This window comes from Mastigoproctus giganteus, chromosome 1 (assembly GCF_048544385.1).
Source record: "Mastigoproctus giganteus isolate SK-2022 chromosome 1, ASM4854438v1, whole genome shotgun sequence".
NCBI lineage: Eukaryota > Metazoa > Arthropoda > Arachnida > Uropygi > Thelyphonidae > Mastigoproctus > Mastigoproctus giganteus.
Genome location: NC_143575.1, coordinates 173,592,956 through 173,610,911, shown reverse-complemented (window position 1 = coordinate 173,610,911; position 17,956 = coordinate 173,592,956).

Genomic DNA, 17,956 nt, shown 5'->3' with positions numbered 1-17,956 from the left:
GTTTGGCATTACAAGAATGCAAAATGGGTTGACTTGCGAGATTTGTTTTCCATGTTCGGATTATTGTTTCAAAATTTCTGATGTCAAGGTTTGCTCAGATCATGTCAGTGAAATTATTGTTGTAGGAATGGAATCCTTTATTCCACACTCCACTTTAAAAACTCGTCCTTTATCTAAATCTTGGTTTCCAATAAATGTGTTAAAGCTGTTCAAGAGAAGAATGTTGCATATCGTAACTGGCTTGTTTCCAGTTCTTCAATTTCATTTTCCGCCTACACCAAAGCTCACAAAATTGTAAAGCAGTTATTAATCAGTCCAAACTAGATTTTGAACAGGCTGAGTAGAAAACTTGCTCCTTGTCCTAATGGTAGACGAGCATTCTGGTCTCTTGCAAAAGCTATCGGCCGCAAATTTTAGCCATCTCTGTCAAAACCAGATGGTTCTGTTGTCACTTTAGCCAAGGGTAAAGCTGACCTGCAAGCATCCCATGTTTCTTCCAACTCATGTATTAATGATTTTGGTAAAAAAAAAAACCTGCCACCGTTCCCAACCCGCTCCATTCAATGCCTCCTGTGGTCTTCCGTCCAAAGGATGCCAGAAGAATTTTGACGAATCTTGATGCTAAGAAAGCTCCAGGTCCTGATGGCATTTCTCCACTTGTTCTCAAATCTGTACTCCTGAACTTACTCCTATTCTTTGACGCCTTTTTTCACTTTCTTATTCCAAAGGTGTTTTTCTTTCTGCTTGGAAATTTGCTCATATCCATCCAGTTCCTAAAAAGGGTGACAAATCCCTCCCATCCAATTATCGTCCCATTGCAATTACTTCTACTCTTTCTAAAGTAATGGAGAAATCAATTAACCACCAACTCTTAAACTACCTAGAAACCTTGCGTCTGATCAACGATCGCCAATATGGATTCCGTCAGTGTCGATTCACTGGTGATATTCTGGCTTGTTACCCATTTATGGACAAATTTAATGGAAAAGTTCAGTGAAACACAAGCAGGTGCTCTTGATATCTCAAAGGCTTTCAATCGTGTTTGGCATAAAGGTCTTCTAAACAAGCTTCCATCTTTTGGCAAACCATAAGGAACCATCCATTTCTTATGGTGTGCCAACTGTTTTTTTTTTAAAAGGTTATCCAGTTTTCTCTCTTACCGCTCACTGAGGGTGATGGTAGATGGCTCTCTGTCTTCTAACTTCTCCTCTATTGCTAGTGTACCCCAAGGTTCAGTGATTTTCCCCACTATTTTCCTCTTGTATATTAATGACCTTCTTCCATTGACCAGAAATCTTATCCATAGTTTTTCTGATGATAGCACTTTGCATTCCACTTTCCAGTTTGAGACTTATCGAATATCCGCTAACAATTCCTTAAATGCCCATCTCCAGGTAATTTTCCAGTGGGGTAAAGACAAAAGTTGATTTCAATCCTTCTAAAACTCAGTACTGTCTTATATCTCGAAAAAAGGATTCTTCTGCTCCTATGCTGATCTTTGGTGACATGCCAATTTCTAGGCAAGATGATATCTCTTTTGGGGATTACCCTGACTTCTAATCTCTCTCTCTCTTTCTCTCTCGGCACAAGAACATTACAAATATTGCTTCCTCTGCATCTAAAAAACTTGGTTTTCTCTTTCGCTCTCGGCATTACTTTTCTTTCAAACAGCTGCTCATTCTGTATAAATCGCAAATCCGCCCTATCATGGAATATTGCTCCCACATCTGGGGCGGTGATCCCAAAACTTCTCTCAGGCTTCTAGATTCCATTCAGAAGAGGGTAGTTAGGCTAATTAATGACTCGTCTCTAACAGTCTCTCTCCACTCGCTGTCTCATAGACTTACTGTTTGTGCTGCATGCCTTTTCTACATGGATGTAGAAAATGGATACTGTTGGACAGTAAATGGATGTTCACCAGCCAACATCCATTTACTGTCCAACTTCAAACCCACAGAACCAACTTTTCATCTTCCTCATTTATTCATTAAACTGCCGTTTTCTGGAACAACCTTCCTTCATACGTATTTCCTGAAAATTACAGTCTACAGAAGTTCAAGTCGAATGTCAACAAATATCTTCTTTCGTCTTTTAAACCTCCAACCCAAGCACGGTACTAAGTACTATTGGTTCTAGTACCTCTCGTGTTTGTGGTTCTCATAGAAAAAAGTGAAATTTTGTTCATGTGGTTTTCTTACTTTTGAATAGGGCTCTAGCAGGTAACATTAAAAATGATCAGAATTGCAGCAACGTTTCGGCACAGAAGATTCACCTCTTTGATCAATTTTCTTTTTGAAAACTTTTAGGAATCCTCTTCCTTTTCAACCAACGCAGAGGTATCCATTGTAAGTCCTACAACAACAAAAACAACTGAACTTCAACGAATATCACAATGGCCTAGGTATTCGTGACAGAAAAGACATCGAAATTACATGAGTTTGTAAATATTGTACGGTTTTTGAATGAATGTTAAAATTGTTATGGCAGTCATAATCGAAGTATTTTATCAAAGATTTAGTAGAGTTAAGTTGCTTTAGACTTTTCATGAAGGTCTTGGCGTTATACTGTCTATGAACTCTATCCTTCTTGACAGTGTAGTGGTTTTTCCATTAGTCACTCGTTTGGAGAGGTTTGGCTTCAAGTGTCGTCAATGACTGTAGAATTTCTAAAGCCCTCTTCAATCGGGACTGTAGTTAGCCGATTGCAGGCAGTAGGAGGGGTTCTCATACCGCACAACAAGCAACTCAGCCTCCGAAACATGTAACAGACAACGGCACAATATTATTTAAGTCGCTGATGCGCCTGAAACCGAACAGCAACAAGAACTGTAAACTCTGTGTGCCGATTCGCCTACCTGTTTTGAGAGATTAAAATCTATAAAACCTTCTCCCGACTCATCCACTGTGTAGAAAAGTTTTATTTCTGCTTAAATATGCTTGCTTGTTTAGATAGATTCGGATACTCACAAGGGGTCGAAAAATCTGAAGTAAAGAAAAATAGGAAAAAGTGAAATCGATAATGCGCGCACGCTTCTGATTTATAGATATCTTATTTGACAAACTAAGACCCCTTATTTCAAATTTGACATCACACGACGAAATTACCACCAACGACTTTTCCTGTACTGTATTATTAAAAATATTTATGAAGAGGAGATTATTATGTCCGAATTTGCGCATAAAGCCTATATTCTTTCCCTCAGAGATTTGGAAGTTTCTAAGACTTGAAAGTCCGCCACGTATGAGAACTGCTTAGCACGTGTTAGTTCTCAAAGTAATGATCTAGCTATCCCAAGAGGCATAATTTAGATACCCAACAGTTATAAAGGATGTAAAGATACAGGAAGATGCGAGACTGTCAAGATGACTTCTGACTGAAAAGAGTTTTTTGATAAATGGGGGTAAAAGTCAAAAATCATTGGTGGAATCCTTCTTTTAATATGCCTGCTTTCCCATCTTACTTCAGTTTAATAATTTAGGATAATAAGGTACTTTACATCGTAAAAATATTGAAAGATGCATTTCAGAAACTTTTAAAGTATCTGTAAAATTTTTGGTCCGATGTACTTAAAAGCTGGAATTAAGAATACTAATCAAAAATTACCCATATTGTACAGATCAGCATGAAAAAAAAAACCCATTCCATATAGCAGTAATGAGTTTTATAACTTATTTTTTAAATTTAAGAAAGTTCCTTTCATAAGAGTTTTTCAAGATGCCTTCAATGACGTCTTCTTTAGAAAGTTAGACAATTTAAAGAACTGAAGTCTTTTCTATCTGGCGTGGGGAGGTGATTTCCTGGTGTGGAAATCTTTTCCACCAACTGTGCGACCCACTACTGTTTCGGCGCAGCAGAGTAAATCCGGAGTGCAACGTGTGTAGTTCTCATTTCGCCATCGTGGGTAGCACAATTGGCAGGATCACTGTCCTCCCCACATCGTTGGAAAAGACCTGAGTTAGACCCAGTTGATGATGGGAGGAACACATGCAATTTACAGACAATATACACCGAGCAATATGGCCTTAGTCGAGTCGCGGACTCTCCTGAAAAAACCCAACACTAACCAACCAACCCAAAGATCTCATTTCAGTTCTATTTATTCGCTGTACGCTTCCTTTCTGTTCAAAGGCAGAACTTTTGCATCTGCCCACTTCGAAATCTTTGACTACTTTGAAACTCGACTTATTCTAGTCCAAATTTTCCGAACAATGAGGTAATTTTTCGTGATTTTAATATTTACAACTCCTGGTGGTTTCACCTTTTTGGTTGCATTGGACAGGTCGAGATGTCTAGGCTTTGTAAACTGCTAATGGCCTTACTTAGCTTGATCATTTATTTTCCAGAATACCAGACAATCCTAACCACAGACCTAACGCTTTTGAACTTTTTCTCACAAAAAATATTTCAAATACATGGTCATTTTTTGATTTATTATACTAGGCGTTCCTCCGCAAAAAAACTGCCATTCCTTCCATATCATACAACACCGTACTTAGAGACATAGATACATGAATCCATTTATACAATATACATAAATACATATATTTAAAACAGAGCCAATTAATCCAGTCCAGTAGACGACTCTCAGGAACCGCAATCTCATTAAATAGGAAGCTCACTAAAACTTTATCAGTTATCAAAAGTGCACATTGATGAAATTCAGACTTAACAAAGACGCCATCAGAAAGAACAATCCACGTTAAAATAGCTGACTTAATTCAGTTAAGTCCAAAAGAAGTAATGGGTTCACCAAAGATGTGCTCTCCACATAAGGTACATCTTGGAAGACTTGTAAAAACTGTTAGTAGTAAGCCTAGATAAACCAAATTAAATCCTCCACCCATCATCAGCAGTCTATCAAGTATATATGATTACTAAATCAGAATATAGTCAAAGCTGAAACTCTTGGCAGCACACAACTCAACAGAGGAGGTGGCAACTAGGTGAATAGCAGACATTGGGAGTTGAAGGTAGAGCAGAGCAGACTCCGACCAGTAATCAGAACAGCACCAATACTGATATCCTACGGTACTCTGCTAATAAATATTAATCTATTCTGATTTGTTCCGATGCACAGATTACACGCCAGTGAGCTGGCGTGTAATCTGTGCAGTTAAAAAAAACATAAATAAAAAAAGCTCCAACTGGAGCTTTTTTTTTTTTTTTTTTTTTAACCAGGCGTTCCCTGCCAAATTTGGCAACCTCACCATATATTTACGATATCATATATAGCCGAGTGGGCAGGAGCGGGAGTGCAGTAGCACACGCTCTTTGAGTAGACTGGGGTTCAAGCCCCTGACTGCTGAATACGGTCGATCTGCCAACCCGCACTGGACCAGCGTGGCAGGTTTATGGTCCATTTCCCTCAACATGAATTGTTGAGGAGGCTTCCATCCTGCAGTGGGTTGATAATGGCTGCACTTTACTTTACTTTACTTTATATGCAATATTACAAATACAATTCATAATATCGTACAGAGAATGAAGTACATTCATTCGAAGTAGGCAACAATGTCCAAAGTCCATCCGTACAAGAACTCTCCATGATGTCTTTCTCTTTGAAACGATTTGGGTGTGATGGCCCACACAGGGTAAGCTCCCACCTATAATTAGAACAGTACCACACATCCTTCGCCTACCCTGTTGAAATATTGAAATTCTTTCTTCTAATGGTGAGCGAGCCAACTTGGTTGTTCTTCAGTCAGCCACAGGACCTCATTACACGATGCAACAATTAATTTCCTTCGTTCCTCTATTTGTAACAAGATTAACTGTCTTCGAAATAACCGGACAGCAAACTCTTGGAAGGATTTGAAATCTGCCTCTATTCCTACCAGAAGTTGTTCACATACGGGATTCAACCCATTTAGATTCGGCGACCCTGCTATTAATTCCTCCATAAGATAGGAATACTCATAACAGTCATATAATACATGGCCCCAAGTTTCATCTTTCGCACAGATGCAAACAGAACGGTCCATAATACCTAACTCATGTAATTTTGAAAAAAAATGAACTCATGTAACTTTGAAAAAAAATGATCCATGTCCTGTCAAGAAGGTAGCGTATATGACGATCAAGGATTGACATGTAGAATGTAGTTTGACATGAAGAATGTAGTATGTTGTGCCCGTTGTTCATCCAGCCTGTCAGCCACCGGGCCCCTAATGGGGCCCGACGTTACCATACCCAGCGACGGGGACGCCGACCGGGTGTACCAATAAGACTAATTGTACTCTAACAGGTCCTGCCACCTACTTTCCTGAGATTTCATTGGCTAGGACCTTAAAAAAATATATATTCGCGGTTTGCTTAATAACACGGTTTGTTTAAACATTGAGTGGGGTTTTCGCTGAACGAGTTTCTCTAGATGTCTAATAGTTCGGGCAGTAATTTTGGTGTATTACATTTGGACCTGTGGGCTAATACACTATGTAGGAAAAGTTTTTTTTTTTTGGGGGGGGGGCATGAAGACTGGGGTTAGAAGTAGAAGAAAAGGACTGATAGGGAAGGTAGTCCCTCGTTTTTCAGTGGGCATGCCACACCAGAATTAAACGTGGGGTAGCGGGAGGGGGAAGGAGACAGCGAAAGCGTCTCCCCCTCGCCTGGGAAAGCAGGCTGGAACAGATGTCCAGCCCCGTTTGCCAGATGGCCTTAACCAGGTTTCAAGGGAACCGTCCAATGTTCAGAGGATGTCCGTTCCAGTCCTTGTATTTAGGTAGTCCTTTCAGGGGTCACTACACCACGGAGCACTCAGTGGTGCCTGGGGAAAGAGACTGTTTGTCGTTTCCATTTAGTCATTGCGGTTTTCTCGCTTTGTCTAGTCCGGTTTTTTGGTTGTTGTCATGTATGGTTTCACCTTGGGAGGGTTGGTGAGAACGTAGGCAATTTGTTGCGTTGTTCTGTATCACCATTTTTATGTCACTTTGTGTAAGGCAATGAGTGTTCTTCGCCTGGTGAAGAACTGCTGAGCAAAGTTTGTTAGTGCTCCATATTTTTCACTCGAGTCCAGCAAATGTGATTCCATATTTTGGGAAGTGCTTTATTGTAGTCATTAACCTACATCGCAGGTCCTCATCGTTTGGGTAGTTATACATGACGTGTGTCCAACTCTCCGCTTCACCACACACGCATCTTGGATCTTCTTCCAATCCCATATAGGCTAGCTTTTCTTTGAAGGCGCCATTGCTTGTCAGTATATATATGTGTGGAGTCCTGGTTTTGAACCAAGTGGGCGTTTGCGAGAATATTTTCCCCAGGTCCGGGATGAATTTTTTGCTGATACAACCTTTGGTAGTTTCAGTCCAACGACGTTGCCAGATCCAGGTGAAATGGTTCTGAAGCTTATTCTTTTTCCTCTTTGCATGGCGTGCTGTTGTTAACCGTGTAATCTAGGAAGTTGCAGGGGAGTCCCTTCACTATACGGTATTTTATTCCACTGTTTGCAATTTCCAAGTCTAGGGGAAGGACCCCCGCCAGGACCTGCAGTGCGTTATTGCTTGTGGTGCTACAGGTTCGCGTGATAGTGAGCAACACAGTTCTTTGGATTGCGTCCAGGGTCCTCCGATTTACAACCATTGCTGTTTTGGTTTACCAAGCCAGCTGCATACAAGATAGCTGGGAGGAAGACCGTTTTATAATACAGGTTGAGAGTATGTTTTGATAACCCCCAGCCCGTCGCGCGATTCTTGCTAGTAAGCCAGCGTATCTTTTTATTTTTGTGCGAATGTAGGATAGGTGATGCTTTAAGGAAAGCTTATTATCAAGAACAACGCCAAGGTATTTCATTTTGTTGGTTAAGCCAATCAATCTTAATTGATTGGCTTAACAATGTCAACGGATTGACATCAATCCTTGATGTCAATCTTAATTTGGGGCGGTCTGCAGATGTCAGGTCTGCCCTTGAGTAGAATGAATGTAGTCTTTTCCGACGATACTTTTAAGTCATGAATCCTAGCCCAGTTTTGGAGCTTAGTCATGGCCTGATTTGCTTTTACCTCAAGCTGTTCCCTCAAGGATTTTGAAGATCAAGGATTTTGTTACGGCATCTTAAAGCTGTAAGAGATTCTCAGAGGAACATATGGAGGTCCATAGGATGGTCGGCAGTGATTCTAGCCCACACCATTGAACTAATAAATATAACATAATCTTTATTGTGGTAAGACAAACTGCACACAATGTTGTAAAAATGTTTTTATTGTAATGTTAGTTGGATGAAAACTGGTGCACTGTTCCCTCAAGATGCTTCGAGAATTCGATTGAAGAATGTTGTCATTTTGTCGGTTCCAATAACGCACTTAAGGACAGATAACGGCCATTCTTCTGGAAATGAAAAAAAGGACTACATCGAATTCGTCTTCTTTCAAAAATTACGTGAAGCAAGGGATCTTGTTATATTTCTAAATATCCGAAGGATGTGGCTTAAGTACCAATTTTATCTATTAATCTCCAGGATAAAACATCACTCTTATCATTTCAGATACAATTACTTACTAGCTTTATTATTTTATGAATATATTCAAATTCCTTGGTAGCTCCTATTATTTTATATTGTAAGTTGGGATTGCCGTGTCGCAGCAGAGTTGTGAACTGTTTGGACAATAATTGGGCGACGATAAACAGCGTGTACGAGATGACGAATTGTTAGCGTAACATCATCATATTCTATTTGTGGTTTGATTGAGCCAGAGCAAGAACAATAGCGCAGGAGCAGTGGTTGTGACAGTTTCTGTCGCCCTCATCAAGTGTTGATGTTTGCAAAACTGTGATACCGTGTCTATGATTGGATTCGGACATTGAGCGTGAAGTCAGTTCCGTTTGCCAAGCGTATTTCTCTCCTTTCATCTACGCTAATTATATAGCAAGGACTGCGTATGTGTGTTAGCTTATACAATAACTAAAGAACAGAACGTCCGCCTTTCACCAAATTTGGAGACAAGGTTGGGGATGTATAGGGATAGTTTTATAAAAAAAATCATCAAAATTTTAATTAACTGCCTACGTTATAAATGAATGTATTCTGTTCTGAACTGCTGCGCAGAGAGACGTGCACTATGCTGATGAAGTCTGAGCTCGGTTCCCTTCGGCGACCGGAATATATTATTCAACGTGAATTTCTCAACTTTAGCCAGCAATTTAAATCGACCCTTTAACATACTTGTACAAAATTTAACAACGTGCACTTGAGAGAGCTTTTATCTATATGGGCACAGATAAAAGCTTTTACAAGTCAGTTGCAGGTATTTTCAATATTGAAACAAGAGAAGGTTGATGCCATCGTACAGAATGAGAAAAGAGACCAAGATCATGAGGCATCAGTGTACCATGCCTGTAAAGTTTTTGTATTGATCGGTTTGCTTGTTTTGTGTTATTAAAAAATCAGAATTGCCGGAGTAAAAAACTAAACTGTGCAGCATTCGCCTGATACTGATTAACTTGGTAAACTCGTGGAGGAAAAAAAACCTTAATCCAGAAGGAAATATTTCTGAACTTTAGTCATAACCTTTCACACTGAAAAAGTAACAATTCTATCCACTTCACTACCCGTGAGGTAAGGAATAGGGGAGTGGAAACATGGGCTTATGTAAAGATACTATCGTCAAGGATTAGAATGACATCAAAACAAAGTAGTCTGAATTTGAAAGAACAGTCAATACCATTCTTTCAAGACAAACTCATCATAGACTACTCGATGCAACTTGGAGCGTATTTAAGACTGGTAACCACATCTTGGTTACGTCACCGGAGGCACGGTGAAGGAGTGAGAATGAATATTTTTGAAGTTCATAAGTACTTGGATTGAGTTTAAGGAAGTTAAGTTTAAAAAGTAGTCCACCTTATGTAACTGAATTCGGTAGAAAATGTGTGTTTATCAAGCTACAGCTCTTATGGCATTGTAGAACGAAACGATTCGTCAAATGATATAAAAAATTAGGATACCTGAAAGTGGATACCATCTTTTAGTTTTTGGTTAAGACAGGTGGGGAAATGGTTGAAATCAAAAGATTGGTAAGTTCCGATAGCAATCTGCAAATTTCATCGATTTGTTTGAGTTTTAGCATATTCTGTATCACTGAGATACTCCTTGAACTTGAATTTAAGAGGACTATCTGATCGATCAATATATAATTTATGGAATTTCCAAAATTTTCGGATATTCCCTCTGAAAAATTTCAAGTCTTAGTTTTCCTATACCCCGATTGCAATTTTCTCTGTTCCCTTTCGGTTGTTACTTTAATTTTAGTTCTGCTAACAACATCTCAATAAATTCCCTTTGTGTGGGACAGCGAATCACGAGACATTTCTTCTTAATAATTCCAGTTGCGTTAGAAACATTTGAATAGCAGTTTGAGAAATGTGGTAGAACCGAATGATAAACTTCCCGTAGCATTCCCAACAAATGAGGAAATAATTGTGAAATAAGAGTCGTTTAACTAGGGTGAGATTAAACATTCCAGAGTCTAATTACAAACAGTTTGTCTTAAGGTTCTTATGACTCCATTCCAAGAGTATTAGCAATAATTGAAATTGAATACAGAGCAACTGACAATCGAGTGAACTTTATGTGCACTCTACGTAGAATATATTTAATACAACTGAAGGTACATACATAAATAGATATTCATAAATAAGCCACATGTTTCTGAGTGGTTTTCGACAGCTCTTCCTCAGTGTGAAGGGTCACGTCATTATTGTAATCGTTGGTAGTATTTCATGGAATAAAACATTTTAGAAGATTAAAATAAGGATCAAAAATATACGATTTAAGAGATATAAGTTCATACGAATCAAAGAAAGAATCATAATGGGCCACAACGTATAGCTTGTACTTTTTAAATTAAATTTTAATCGGGGCATACAGTCAGAAAAGATCTAGTTACATGATCGGAAAAATAATCCGGTGCCCTTTACACCCGCTCGCTCTGATCATGACGAACCACGGTTCGCCACAATACAAAGACTGCCAGCTCATCATAGGAGGTACTGACGGAATATCCGATACCTGATGTGTATTGAATGAAGTTTGATCCCAACACAGCGTGCACCGCATCATTTTGCTCACTGTAGAGTTCTCCCCTAAGAAACTTGATAACGCAGTTGAGTGAAGCGCCTGTGGTACTAAAGTAGAAAACATCACTATCAATTCCCTTTACGTTCCAGATATTGGGAAAAAAAAAACAACAAAAACCAATCTTACTTTATGTATATTTCACGTTCATGGAAATACGAAGTTTGAAATATAATCTCAACAGTACCGGACTAAGGTTCGCATTTCTTATCTTAAAATCTTGTCTTAAAATCGCCAACAGAATTTATCATGTGCATATATACAATTCATAAAGTTATAGATTGTTTTTAACCCCGTGGATTTTTTCTATATTCGTTTAATATTTTAATTATATTGGTAATTTCACTCTCGAATTGTGATCATTCTCAGTAGAGGTGAATGATCAGTTATTTCATGAAAATATGAATCAGATTCATTATGGGTTGAATTTTTAATAAAATGGTGCAGTGTTTATGGAAACGACGTAACAACGTCTTCGAGTATGTACGAAAGGACAAGGGTGGATAAAATGAGTTATATGAGCGTATGCTATTGTAAATGAACTAACTCTGAACCAACCCTGCAAACTTCAATTGCGAAGGCCATGGGGATATTGTCAACACCCAAATGTGTTGAGTGTGAATCCAAAATGGCTACCGCATCTTAACTTTCTCTATCAAAATTTGAGGGGTCGTTGCTAGAGAGGGAAGTAAGGATGATAATCTATTTTCGTTTAAAAGCAATGGCGAAAGGGGCTCGAACTTTGTCGTAATGTTAACCGAGGTCTTCATTTGGAAGTCCAGATCGCTGATGGAGTTAAAGTTAGGTTCACACTTGTGAAATGTGTGCAGAATTTCGGTCATATTTTTGTTTACTCTTTCGAAACAGTGAGTCTTTTAACAATCTTGCTGTTAATTTGTAGTATGCTGGAAGATACCTTCCGGGTGCGAATCAACAAAGTCAATGATCAAAGTACTGCTTGCACACCATACAAAACGCGTCTCTACCACCATGTATACTCAGATTTAAATAATATAATGATTTGGCTGCCTCGTTGCTCATTGCAAGTCTCTAGTAGTCGAATACATAATTGTATTGCACAGCGAAGTTCCGGCTCCCTCTACCACAGAACTGGAAAGTAATGCGGGTCTCCTACTGCTCATATCGGATCAAGGGTTTGGCATCCTTAGTATTCGTTTGAACATCTTGCTGGCCACCTGATGATCACTTAAATTTTACAACCAGTTTGTCACTTTAGGATCGTGATGGTAATCCACTTAATACATCTAACAAAAATTTTTAAAACAAATTTTTGAATTAAAAATTCCATTATCTTTTTCAACAAACTAATGGAATGCCATTGGTTTGACTTTATGCTTTATTAAATTGTTCGCGGGGAAAAAAGAACGGAACGTTCAAAGACTTCCAAAATTTACTTAATTGCAGCCTATCTTTTAACATTTTCATGTCGGAACTTATCTAACTGTGCTTTTATTTTTATTACTTCATTTTATCCCATCGAGTTGATTTCGAGCACAATGGTTACAATCGTTGCTCCTTCACACGTATAGAAAAGTCCTGAGTTCGAATCCCTTCAAAGTGGAAGGAATTTTCATGGTTATTTTTCCACTTTGTGGCTGGATTAGTTGGTCTCGAGGAACGGTTCCCCTCACCTGAAATTCTGATTTTTCATCCAGAAACACAGGCAAACTTATATAAAATAAATAGTTTGCCTGTTTTCCATCATCAGATCTAAAACGCTCTTCGCAGATCGGCTGTTAGATAGTCGACCGGACCAAACCTATTGGTAACTTTCTAGGAGACTTCCAGCTCAGTTAGTGTATAATCTCATTGCCTCTACTCTGCCAGAAAAATCAAATTATTTTCTGTCCTTGTCTTAAGTCTATGAAGCCACTCTTAGTTAGCCGACTTCTTTTCTTAACGCCCTTGGCGTTTAATAAATTAACAAAAAGACAAAGTGAGGTAAACCACAAGCAAATAAAAGGATTCCTAACCTTCAGGCCATTCACAATACTAGCTTACTATGGCTTCAGACCATTCCAGCATATTATATATCAGAGCCTGATAATTTTAAGTTTATATTGTAGAATGTGCTGCAGTTTTTGTTGAAATGCAGTATAAAGTAATTATAGCGTATGGTTCTGCTGTATCTGCTCACCTTTTACTGTGTTTATCATCTCCCTTCATTAGATCTTTCATTTGGTGACCTCAATTGCCTTTTCCATAGAGATAGCCGGAGAATTAACAGTAATGACAACTATATTTCAAAATGTCTAATTAACACAGCTTTTAACCATAGCCTAACTTAAAGGTGAACTCCACCAACTAGAAATACGCATCTACTCGATATAGTCATCTCCTAACTCCCTCATTAATCTACACAGCACTCATTCCTGTTCTCAGGCTATCAAGTCACCGCTTGGTACCAGCTTAAACAAATGACTTATCCACCACAATGAATCCCTCAGGAAGCTATTAATGCATTGCACTAACTGGGATAATATCAAGCTTATCTTAACAATATGTAGTGGAAACCCCTATCAGCTGACGTCAATGTCAATGATGGAGCTCAGCTAATGTCTAAACTTATATAGTACATCAAACTATAACTGTAAACTTACTTTACGATCTAAGAAAGTAAAAGCAGATACTTAGGTAAACTGGTTTAATGAGAAGAAACAAAATCAATAAAATTAAAGGATCAGCTACATTAAACATTGTTCTCCGTGACATTATAGTCTTTACATATTTCTTATTCGTTTGGAGATGATTGTTTCAAATCCCATTAGAGACTGTAGGAGTCCTTAAAGACATCTTCATTCCAGTCCACTAGTTAACTAATCTGAAGCGGTAGGAGTAAGGATTTCTCCGTGGACTTACTCTGGAATTTTCATCAGCACAACATGCAAAATAAACTAAGTAAAACATCGTGGTCATTGCTCTGTTCTGTTCATTCGAGGTGATCTCCTTTATCCCCCCTCTTAAAGGAGGGGGGATAAAGAATTCTTCACATATATAAATGCCAAGAAGAGCAAGACAAACCAGATCGGACCTTTACGTAAGGGAAAGGGGATAGTAATAAATACACCAGCTGCCGTTGCAGATGAACTCAACAGTTATTTTGCATCGATATTTACAAATGAAAAGCCTTTTGTGGCAATGGGAAATTGTGGGAGCGAAGTTAAAAAATATGTAATTAATGATATTGAAATTTCGCAAGACTATTTAATGAAAAAACTTTCGAGCCTACAGACCAGTAAGGCTCCTGGAGTTGATGGAATATACCCTATAATCTTAAGAGAGGCGGCAAGCGAGTGCATTGAACCACTGAGGCTCATTATGCGAGCATCCCTAGACTCTGGGGAGATTCCCTTGGATTGGAAAAGTGCAAATGTATCTCCCATACATAAGGGTGGCTCTAAAAGTGAAGTGGGAAATTATCGACCTGTCAGTCTGACTTCAGTAGTAGGGAAAATCATGGAGGCAATGATCAAGGGTAGAATTCAGGATCATTTGGATCGAATTGAAATTCTCAAGGATACTCAGCATGGTTTTGTAAAGGGAAAATCATGTTTAACAAATCTGGTTCGCTATTTCGAAAGGGTCACTCACGAGCTGGATTTAGGGAATAATTTCGACATTGTTTATTTAGATTTCAGCAAAGCTTTTGACTCAGTCCCACATGAGCGGTTGCTTTATAAGCTAGAACAGGTTGGAATCACTGGGAAAATCCTTAGATGGATAGAAGGATGGCTTCAGGGCAGGAGGCAGAGGGTTGTGATAAATGGCTATTCCTCAGATTGGGTTGATGTAAGAAGTGGGGTTCCCCAAGGATCAGTATTAGGACCACTGTTGTTTTTAATTTTCATAAACGACATTGATGAAGGAATAGAGGGCGTGATGTCTAAATTTGCAGATGATGTCAAAATTGGTAGAGTAGTTAATGATCACTGTCAAGCTGAGCTTCTTCAGAGAGACCTAGATAGACTTCAAGAATGGTCAGAAAAATGGCAGCTGTGCTTTAATCCAACAAAGTGTAAGGTATTACACCTGGGAAACAGTAATCCTAAAATAACTTATTCACTTGGTGGAGTTCAACTAAACCCAGTACTGGAGGAAAGGGACTTGGGTGTTACGATACGGTCAGACATGAAATTCTCTGAGCATTGAAAACAGGTTGCAAGGAAGGCCCATGGTGTCCTATCGATGATCTATCGAAATTTTGCAAGTAGAGATAGGGACGTGATAATCCCATTATATAAGGCTTATGTTAGACCACACTTGGAATACTGTGTTCAAGTATGGAGACCGCACCTAAAGAAAGACATCGAGCTTCTTGAAAGGGTGCAAAGAAGGGTAACTCGCCTGGTGAGATCGGCAAAAGGGCGTCCTTATGAAGAAAGACTTCGAATATGTGGGTTGCAGAGTTTGGAAACTAGACACCTTAGGGGAGATTTGATTGAGGTGTTTAAGGCTCTGAGAGGCATCAGTAAAATGAATGAGGACAAAATTTTCAAGATTATAAATGATGCTAGAACTAGGGGACATAAATTCAAGTTACGCGGGGAAATGTTTAGATTGGACTGCAGGAAGTTTTATTTTAGCCAGCGAGTTATAAATTACTGGAATAAGTTGCCTTCATGGGTGGTAGAGGCCGACAGTTTGGGGAAATTCAAAGGTCATCTGGATAGTACTTTCGGGTAAGGGAAGCGCATAGGATGATAGGATTAATTTCCTTTTTATTTATTTTTTATTTCATTTTATTATTATTTTTTATTTCATTTTATTATTATTTTTTTATTTATTAATTATTATTTAGTTATTTATTTTATTTATTTTTTGTGTTTATCATTGTTTTGTTCGGATTTTTTTTTTTTTTTTTTTTTGGCTGGTGCAGCATAAGCCATAGGCTTTCTTGCACCATACGGCCGTTACTAATACTAAGACGTGCTTTAAATCATTCTACCCAATGATAAACTCATTGAGGAAGAGTTTTTTTTTTTTTTTTTTTCTGGACTTTAACGAACCATTTAATAACAGTGTAACCATAGTATTCTTAATATTAAAGAACTGAAAAGGGAACTCCTCTTCATGAACATTGATGCCCTCCATTGTTCATGTCGATGAGGGACCAATGAATTGATGGAAACCAAGAATTTGAAAATATCACCATATGATAAATGTCAAGTCTTCAATTTTGCTTCGATTTTTTTTCTGGCTCCATCAAAGAATGTGATGCATCCGTGCTTAAATTGTTGTTATACTACAAAAATATTATTTTCTTCCAATTAAGCTTTTCAGGATCATTGTAAACCACAATCTGGAAATTTTCTTAGTAGTGATTATTTAAACCTAATTCTATTTCAGTGACCCAGTCAACAATACGTAATTTGTAGCTGATGAGGAAAGTTCAAGCCTAACGATAGTTTGATCTGTTTCGTTAAGTTTTAATTGAAATTTCGTTGATCTTATGCCTGAGATACCTCGCCGAAGCAAAACAAAAAGATCACGAAACTCCTGATCATGGCAGACATCAAGATTCTTCGTCTGTGTGTAAATGATACTAACCAGGTCTAAATCCACCACTTTGAAACTTGAGTACATCGGGTTGCTTGAATACACGAAGGTTCTTTCATAATTAATTCCTTTAATTATATTTCAGCTATCGTAATGGCTAGAGCATAATTAAAGGTATTTATTATGAATGCTTTTCCAGCGACAAAGCTTGTTCATTGGAATTAACATGGCCCTTCATATCGAGACGATTTCTTTTTCCACAGGAAACAGTTTCTATCGATGCCAAATTAATATGAGAGGATTTTACTGTAAGATCGAAATCTTATAGGATTTAATATATTTTCCTGGAAAGCGAAAAGAAGGATAAACTAGGCAATTTCGGATATTACTATTTTATATTGCTATATGTACTTTCCAAATATTGTGTATTTTTGTACATCTATTTACATTTTGATTGGGTACTTATCTCCAAAGATGGGAGAGTGATCGTGGCAACGCCATTTCCATCTTTATTTGTACAGAACAGCGTGTTAACATACCACTGTAAGGCACAGTTATCGGGCACGAAGAGAGCTGTTATGGAAGAAGAAATCAGACCACGTGGGAAAATAAGACAACACAAAGATGATTTGACTGCTTTTTTTCATGGTTGATATGAGCCTTTGAATTTAGTCGAGGCTTTTTCCATTTCTGGTTTACTTTATTGGGTTCGTGAAATGGAACCCCTTTCATTTGTTCATTTTAATATGAAACAAAGATTGTACAGTGGCTCTATGATCAGCAAAATGACATTAAGAAATATTTTAGTTGAATATGAAACATTTAACAATAAACCAGAATTTTCCCAATAAAACAAAGTCATTTTCCGTGTAGCATTTTTATGAGGATTGAACACCTAAAACTCTGGTGAAATTCCCATATCAACTCGTTTTGTTTCGTGAATCTAAAATGTCCACCGTTTGGATATCAGAAGTAAAAGTGCTTGCTCACTGAGTTGTGGTGCCAAAACGCACTTGCGCTAATCTATTGCGCATCTGAAAACCGCTTCGTCCACGACATTTTTTTTTTTTTTTCGGTAATTTATCTTGATCAATCCATCACTCGGCTGGTGGCCTTCCTTCAATTCTAGCAATGCATTCCATTTCTCCTACTGCCTAGCCACCATATGCCTCCAAGGTTATCAAACTATTCCAAAGCGGAATTGCGTGAATATTAACCGCAGAAATGCCATTCTCAGTCTTGTGGGCTTTTTTTTTTTTTCAAAATATTTGGTGACTTTAGCTCCTGTCTCTTATTCTTACCCTCCTTAATATCCACATTGCTTTTATCGTAATAATGATACAGCTTTTAAGTATCCATGAATAAAACGAT